Source organism: Diceros bicornis, chromosome 7, assembly GCF_020826845.1.
Source record: "Diceros bicornis minor isolate mBicDic1 chromosome 7, mDicBic1.mat.cur, whole genome shotgun sequence".
Classification (NCBI taxonomy): Eukaryota; Metazoa; Chordata; class Mammalia; order Perissodactyla; family Rhinocerotidae; genus Diceros; species Diceros bicornis.
Window position 1 is genome coordinate 15,851,752 of NC_080746.1, and position 7,317 is coordinate 15,859,068.

Sequence of the window (7,317 nt, forward strand, 5' to 3'; positions counted from 1 at the left end):
AATACATCATCAAATCACACACAAAACATCCCTAAAATATACCAAGCAGGGGCAAGCCTGACCTTTCTGAGTAATTAACTACGTGAAGGACAGGAGAATGAGAGAACAGGAGTAGGCAGGGTTGATTGGAGAGCCTTTCTGGAAGATGAATGTAGTTCACTAGGTTTTAATGAGAGAGGAAGAGGGAGGGGGAAGGAGGCGTATGACCACGGCTTCCTTGGTGGTCACTCCTGACCCCTTCAACACCAATAGCTATATGATGTTTTGGTCCTGGCCTGCAAGAGCCAGAAAGGATGGGGGGAATGGTCAAAATATCACATGGGGCTGGCCCGGTGATGTACTGGTTGGGTTCGTGCACTCTGCTTTGGCAGCCAGCAGCTCATGGGTTCGTACCCCAGGCGCAGACCTGCGCACCGCTTATCAAGACATGCTGTGGCAGGCGTCCCACGTATAAAGTGGAGGAAGATTGGCACAGATGTTAGCCCAGGGCCAGTCTTCCTCAGCGAAAAGAGGAGGATTGGCAACGGATGTTAGCTCAGGGCTAATCTTCCTCACCAAAAAAAAAAAAAATCACATACCCTGGTACAGCCATTCTTGCCCTCTGGTGTTCAAAGTACCTATGAGCTGCTGCAAGGTTCCTGAGGAACCAGGCTGGTGCCTCTCAGGAAGGGAATACATGTTTGTTTCCTCTCCTGTTGTGAATAACTTGCTCCACTGTGACCAAGGGACATGGGACTGATGACAGTAGTTCTTGGCACTTTTGCTAGAGTAGGACCCATGCGCGTGTGGCTTCCAAGACTGCTGCACCAAATCTGAAGTCATTATAATTTATTTGGAATGGGGCAGGGGAGATTCTGTGCCCTTGTACACCTGTGGGTTTCAAGTTAACCTTCCAACCTTGCTGTAGAGGACAATTAACACGAGGGACTTTTGTAGAGGAGATGCCGAAGGAGCTAAAACCCGAAGGCGTATTATAATGATTACTTGGAGAATTTTCCTGTCTAGGTGCCTGGGTTGAAAATAGAGAAAATTGTAGGTTGAGTTATAACAAAGGGAACTTTGGTTCCTGCTGTTGAGGAGCCCTCCTAATGCTTTATAGGTCCATCCTCTTCTCAAAAATGATGCCACAGGAATGATCTCAGCTCCAGTTGGAAAGATTAATTCTTTATGGTTCAGAACACTGGATTCTGCATAATGATGTTAAGACAAGGAAGCAACAGATTTGTGCTGCCTTGCTGTGCCCTCATCCCTCCCCCAAGGTGGGCTCCAGATGAATAAAAGTATGATTCATTTATTTTGTCTAATTTCTTCAAACTTCATTGACTCTATTTGTGTGTATTCTTATTGTGCCATGCTGTGATTTTAGTATGCACTTAAAGCGGATATCAAAGAAAGGACTTGCTTATTGCCAGCATTTAATACGAATATCTAATTAAGTTCAGGTTATTGTGTTAATTATCATCCAGTTCTATAAAGTTTATTAAGCTATCTGATTTTAATATAATCCTCCTGCAATTAGTGATTATGTATTCATTCAACTGCTCAGAGAAAAAAACATTAAATCTGGATGCGTAAGGTGAATTGTTTCGATTCATCTAACCATTAGATTTGATCATAAAATGTTTATTAGAATAAGACATACAGTTTTAGTTTGAATTAATATCTTTAGTGCACCCACCATCAACTGTTACAAGCAGAATTTTCACAACGAGTCTCTTACTGTCTTGTATAGAGTCTACTCTGTCTTGACCATGAATTTGTCTGAATTTGGGTTTTGTGTGTGTGTGTGTGAGGAAGATTAGCCCTAAGCTAACATCTGATGCCAATCTTCCTCTTTTCTTTGCTGAGGGAGATTGGCCCTGGGCTAACATCTGTGCCCATCTTCCTCTACTTTGTATGGGACACTACCACAGCATGGCTTGATAAGCGGTGCGCAGGTCCGCGCCCAGGATCCGAAACTTCGAACCCCAGGCTGCCAAAGCCGAGCATGCGAACTTAACCGCTACACCACCAGGCCAACCCCCTGAATTTTTTTTTAAAATACAACATTTTAAGAATTTTCTCTCTCTCTCAACTTCACGAATTTTTTAAAAAAACTTCCTCTTTAATAAATATTTAAGCTTTCACAATGGGTGCATCAAAAAAGGTACCCCTTATTCCTTTTTCCCTCACAGAAAAAAATGAGAGTCACCAGACAGGAACACTCTCAAATTTTTGCCCCTAAATCCACAGACTTACCAGGGTCCATACCCATTCTCTCCTCCTTCCTTCCTGTGGCAGTGGAAGTGCGTTCTTCCTTCCATCCAAAGCGAATGTTCTATTTGTGCTCTGCATCTCAGCCTCTCCAGCCTTCTCAATAACCTCCCGCTGGACTTCCTTCAACTCCTTCCACCCAATCTGTCACTTCCTTCAGTACTTAAATATCCTCCAAACTTCTCAAATTAATAAAACACCCCGCACCTTGACCTAATCCCCTACCATCCACTACTGGCTCTATCTTCTCCCACATTTGCAGCTGTACTTGAAGAGCCATCTCCATTTCCTCACCACCATTCACTGTATGTCCCACTGAAGTCTATCTCCCGCTCCCAGCACTCTACCGAAACTTCTTGTGTCAAGCTCGCCTATGACCTCCCTGTGTAAGTGCACTAGATGCTCCTTGGTCCTTAGTTTGTTTGGCTACTTGGCAAAATTTGTCACCACTGACAATTTCCTCCCTTTTGCAGCAGTCTCTCACCTCAGTTCCTGGGAAGCAACATTCTCTTGTTAACTTCATTTCTCTGGCTCCTTCCATGTTTCTTTACTGGTTCCTCTTCTTCCGCTTAACTTTCAAATACTCTTTAGGATTCTCTCCTTGGCAATTTTCTCACTCAAGGCACACTCTCTGGACCATCTCTCTCATGGCTCTTATTAACATCTACACACTGCTAACTTCCAAATCTATATCCAGCATGTACAGCAGGCAGCATGATATTTTTCATACACAGATCTTATCCTGTCAGTTCACTGAATATGCTCTTCAGTGTCTTCCCATTGGTTATAGGATAAAACCAACCTCTTTGCCGGGCAAAAAAGCCACCCAGGATCTGGCCTTACCTCATACTCCAGCCGCAACCTCTTTCTGGTCTCCTCCTAGAATTCCACGTTCCAACCACGTTCACCTCCTTCGTGAAGGCCCTTCATGATCATTAATGGTCCATTCTCTTTCAACTCTCAACCTTCCTCCATCCAATTCTTTCTACCTGGAACCCTCTTCTACTGGCCCATCCACGTGTCACCTTCAGATCTGTAGTTAAGTGTTGCATTCTTTTGGGAGACTTTTCCTCACCCCCAGGCTAGGTCCTGCTGACTTATGATCCATAGCACTTCTGTACATTTCCCATGAAAATATTCACTATACGTGACTGATCTTCCTGTTCAATTGTTCACTGCTCCATCCCACCTCCTAGCTCAATCCCCAATATACTCTAGGTGCTCACAACCACTAGTTGAATGAACAAATTTACCTAAATGTTAATAACATTATCTGAACATTCATGTTTGAGAATTTTCACATCCCTTCAGGAAGGTGGTCTTTGCATGTTCTCCCACTTGCTAACCAACTGCTAATTCCAAACCACCCTGTTCATTCAAAACAATTAGGCTCTTTTATAAGATTGTGGAGGAAAAGGCTGCAACACCAAAAGACAGCTGTGTTGCTCTCCTGCTGTAGAGTACAGGGTGTGAGTGTAATTGAAGAGGTGTCTAACATCTGATTTAAATAACTCATGGTTTTTTTTTTGCCATTTAGACCTGCTGAGTAGTTTGCATATACACTCTGCAACCTGCTTTGTGTAATATGATTAATAGCTGATCGTGAAAATATTGTCCTTTAAACATTTAAAAAATATTTACTATACCCCTAACTGTGGCTTTATTAGCTCTTTGACCTATGTTTTTCCGAAGAAGGGGAAAACATCGTGATTTCTAATAGAAAAACAGAATTAGATATGCAGACATTAACTTCGTAGAAAAACTTTCAGGAGCATCCTAGTTTCACATAACTGAAAAAAATCTTTTTGTCTACCCCCTTCTGGGTAGGACACAGATGATGGGAATGGTGTCTTCCTGGAGCCTGGGGGATGTTGCATCTGTCTAAATCCTGCCCTACTGATTTGGTCCTGCCATTTTGTAAATATATTCACCTGATGTTTCCCCCCTCTACATCAGGACCCAAATACCGGGAAATCTCAACCTGAGACAAAATGTTTCATGAGAATCCACAGACGACATATACTGAACCGTCAGAATGTCGGGACTACTCTGATATCCTGCAGCATCGAGAGTGGTATGTTGTCCCAGGGAGAAGGGACGTGTGCACATGCACATGTTGGATTCTATGTGGGGGTTGTTGCTTTGTGTATTTTGTTGTTGTTGAGCCTAAAATAAATGGCTGGGAATGGAACACTGGAGCTTTAAAATCAGTTAAAGGAACATAGCAGGGAAGATGCATCATGCCAGGCTGGTGCAGGAGCGAGATTTTCTAAAGACAAGGGAGGGACTGGATGACCTTTCCAGAGCCCTCCAGTCTGAAGAGCTTATGATTCCACACACGTCCTCTGTCTAGACATGAAGTGTGGATGCTCCTGATGTAATTGCTGTAACACGAGACGAAGTATAAGTGCTCCATCTACAGTCTGATCCTAGAAACTACTCAGCCTCAGCCAGGAAAAACAAAACAAAATACAAATCGGGGAAAAAACCCTCTGATTTCAGAGTCTATAACAAAGAGAATTCCCCTGAAATTATACTTACTTTTAGTCCAGACTTTCAAAGCGACTGTAATTTTAATGTCTGTTTTGCACAGTTATCAGTATTCATTCATATATTTAATGTCGAACATGTAAGACGATTTCATGAGAAAAGGAAGAGAGAGAAGATTTGGCTCTTCCTTGGACAAGTGAGGAAAGAAGACCTGGAGAGGTGAGTTAGCTGTCCACGCTTATACAGTGACCCAAGGTGTTCCGACTGCCAATGAGACAGAGATGTGAGGATTTCTATACTTCTGAGACTGATCCAACACAGCAGTGCTGTCGGCAACCATTATATCTCAAAGTCTTTCTCCTTCCACTCACAGGTCCCAGTACGCACTCCTCTATATCAGGTTCCAGGCCACCTGGACGCGCTGGTCCCTCTTCTGGCCTCCTTACTTTCCTTACTTCTGTCCTTATAACCTTCCTCCCAATTCTGTAACGTTCCAGATCTTATCAGGCTCAGGTCACAGCAGCCCTGTTATTCTTTCTCAAACACACCAAACACCTGCCCTGAATGCTCTTCTCTCAGATACCCACCTGGCTGGCTCTTTCTTTTCATTCAGGTCTCTGCTCAAATGTCACCTCCTCAGAGAGGGCTTCCTAAGAACACTTCCCCATGAGTTCTTCATTCATTGTTTTTTTAGCATCAATTAAATATACTTTTAAGCTTTTATTTATTTTGAGATGTAATGCATATACTGAACAGTGCATGAAGCACAAAGGCCTCCTCAACTGCAGGCCTCCAGCTCCTGGGCCACTGTCACTGACGTGGACGTCTTCCTTACTGGACCCCACCTAATGGCTTCAGGACTGAATTATTGAGAAAGAGGAAGACAGGACGAGGAAGGGAGGAAGCTTCCACACCGCTCTGAGTCCTCGTTCTTGGTCCTAACCAAGTCGTAAGGTTGGGCCCAACATAGGGCTTTCTCCATCACTAAGCACCTAATTTCTAATGACTGCTCAAGCAGCTGGGAGCTTGGCATTCCTGTAGGAGTGGGACCTTCCTGGGCCAGCCCTTAATCCAGAAGTCTGATAAACAAATTCCTTAATTTCCTACAGGGTGGTTCTTTGAACAACAGAATTTTGTAAGGATTACCCATAACTACGCAGTAAGTGATTTCACGCTCATCAAGGGATCACTTTCTCCACAACTCCAGCATGCAAAGAAGTTTACAGTCAGAATTGCCCCACGTGATATCATTGGCATAGTTGCTTTAGAGGGAATTTGTACGCCTGCTTTACCGATGTTTTGTCTTTCTCTTAACCTTCTCAACAGAGTTATCATCCCAGCCTACAATCTCATTATGTGACATTGAATAATTCATTGTATCTCTTTGGACTTGTTTCTTCTTCTGCAAAGACAGAATTGAAGTTGTAATGTCTTCTATGGTCTAACATTTTGTGATTCCATACAAGGTTCTAGAAGAAGCGTTAAGATATTAGTCATTCACCTCTATGTGTGAATTAAGGAACTTTAACCTAGAGAAAGAGACTGATAGTAGGGAGAGTTGGACAGAGTTTTCAGACCTTCATCACCTGAGGGAAGTAAAAGAAATGGTAAAAGGGATTTGGTTAGCAGCTTTAGAATGAATAATAACAATGACAACCGCTTAGTGAGTGCTAGCCATCAGACACTGATCTAAGTGCTTTGCAAATGTTATGTCAGGTCATCCTTACATTACAGCAGTGTATCCTAGTGCATAACCAAAAGCTGTGAAATTAAACAGATCTGAGTTCAGATCCTCTCTTTGCCATATATTTTCTCCGTGATTTGGGGCAAATTACCTTAACCTTCACAGTCTCAATTGATTCATCTGTAAAGTATAAAATTTGCCCTTTAGGTTTTGGGGGAAGATTAAAGGAGAGAATGCATGTAAACGGCTCTGCACAAGGTATTGCACAAAATAGTGATTTAATAATGGCAGCTATTTACAATACCAGAAATGTTTAATCACTAAATTATAGATGAAAAAACATAAGCTCAGAGCCAGTATCTGAACCCATATTAGTTTTATGCCGCATCTCTTTCTGCTAAACACTGCGGCCCCCACACACTTTGCCTACTACACGGTTTTCTCTTCTATTGGCAAAGGGGGCTCAGCAGAATTTATGGGTTCGAGGTCCCCAGTTTCACCAAAATCCACCTATATACCTGCAATGTTGTGATTTATAATAAGAAATATATATTAGGTCTTCATGCCATTTCTGGCACAGAGTTCCTAAAATCATTGGAATTTCTTTAAGTGATAAAGGTGTCTTTTGCAACGTTAATGACATGACTTTTGGACGCTCCTAAGGATGACTCCTGGGTGCCAGGAGAACCACCCATGAATCAACGGAACTTTCAGTCCCACCCCCTGACTTCTGGGGAGATGGGAGGGGCTGGAGGTTGAATCAATACCAATGACCAATGATTTAATCATCATGGCTATGTAATGAAGCCTCCATAAAAACCCAAAAGGAGAGGGTTTGGAGAGTTTCCAGGTTGGGAAACCAGAACGCACCCACGTGCCACCATGCCAGA

The 7,317-nt window shown here is 42.9% G+C and overlaps 1 long non-coding RNA gene across 3 annotated transcripts; it reads left to right on the forward strand.

The window, feature by feature from the left end:
• The first annotated feature begins 670 nt into the window (after positions 1–670).
• On the forward strand, positions 671–6,730 carry LOC131408354 (uncharacterized). Of its 3 annotated transcripts, none has more exons than XR_009220759.1 (3): positions 671–1,280; positions 4,210–4,962; positions 5,853–6,730. It is a non-coding gene; the product is annotated as an uncharacterized LOC131408354 (long non-coding RNA). The 3 variants fall into 3 exon arrangements; XR_009220761.1 differs by having other exon boundaries at positions 6,070–6,730; XR_009220760.1 differs by having other exon boundaries at positions 4,210–4,327; positions 4,847–6,730.
• Positions 6,731–7,317: the final 587 nt, after the last annotated feature.